Raw genomic sequence first — 1148 nt, forward strand, 5'->3', positions numbered from 1 at the left:
GGGCCAGAGAAAATACACGAGGGACCACAGAGAACAGGACACGAGGAGCCAGAGAGAAAGGGGACACGAGGAGCCAGAGAGAAAAAGGGACACGAGGAGCCAGAGAAAAGGGACACGAGGAGCCAGAGAGAAAAGGAACACGAGGAGCCAGAGAGAAAAGGGACACGAGGAGAAAAAGGACACGAGGAACCAGAAAACGAGGAGCCAGAAAACGGACATGAGGAACCAGAAAAGGGACATGAGGGGCCAGAGAAAATACACGAGGGACCACAGAGAACGGGACACGAGGAGCCACGGAGAAAAAGGGACACGAGGAGCCAGAGAAAAAGGGAACACGATGGATCACAAGGGATTTGGACGGTCTAGGGATCGTCTCTAAGAGTCACTGTTCCGGCGGGCGGCCGGGAGGCTGTCCATCAGACCGGGCCAGGTCAGGGGGGCGGCCGGGAGGCCTTCCAAAACACAGGGCCAAAGGGAACATGGCCTGCATTAAGGAAATCTGGGGAGCTGTAGCATGCGGCGTGGAGACCTGGGGAGCTGCAGCATGCGGCGTGGAGACCTGGGGAGTTGCAGTATGCGGCGTGGAAGCCTGGAGAGCTGCAGCATGCAGCGTGGAAGCCTGGAGAGCTGCAGCGGGCGGCGTGGAAGCCTGGAGAGCTGCAGCGGGCGGCGTGGAAGCCTGGAGGGCTGCAGCGGGCGGCGTGGGAGCCTGGAGGGCTGCAGCAGACGACGAGGGGACCTTGGAAACTGCAGCAGGCGACGAGGGAACCTTGGAAACTGCGGCAGGAGACGAGAGAACCTTGGAAACTGCAGCAGGAGACGAGGGAACCTTGGAAGCTGCAGCAGGAGACGAGGGAACCTTGGAAGCTGCAGCAGGAGACGAGGGAACCTTGGAAGCTGCAGCAGGAGACGAGGGAACCTTGGAAACTGCAGCAGGAGACGAGGGAACCTTGGAAACTGCAGCAGGAGACGAGGGAACCTTGGAAGCTGCAGCAGGAGACGAGGGAACCTTGGAAGATGCAGCAGGAGACGAGGGAACCTTGGAAGCTGCAGCTGCTGTCGGAGAGGCCTGGGGAGATGCTGCTGCTGTCGGAGAGGCCTGGGGAGTTGCTGCTGCTGTCGTGGAGACCAGGGGAGTTGCTGCTGCT

The sequence above is a fragment of the Nematolebias whitei genome, chromosome 11 (genome assembly GCF_014905685.2).
Source record: "Nematolebias whitei isolate Nwh7 chromosome 11, NemWhi1, whole genome shotgun sequence".
Classification (NCBI taxonomy): domain Eukaryota; kingdom Metazoa; phylum Chordata; class Actinopteri; order Cyprinodontiformes; family Rivulidae; genus Nematolebias; species Nematolebias whitei.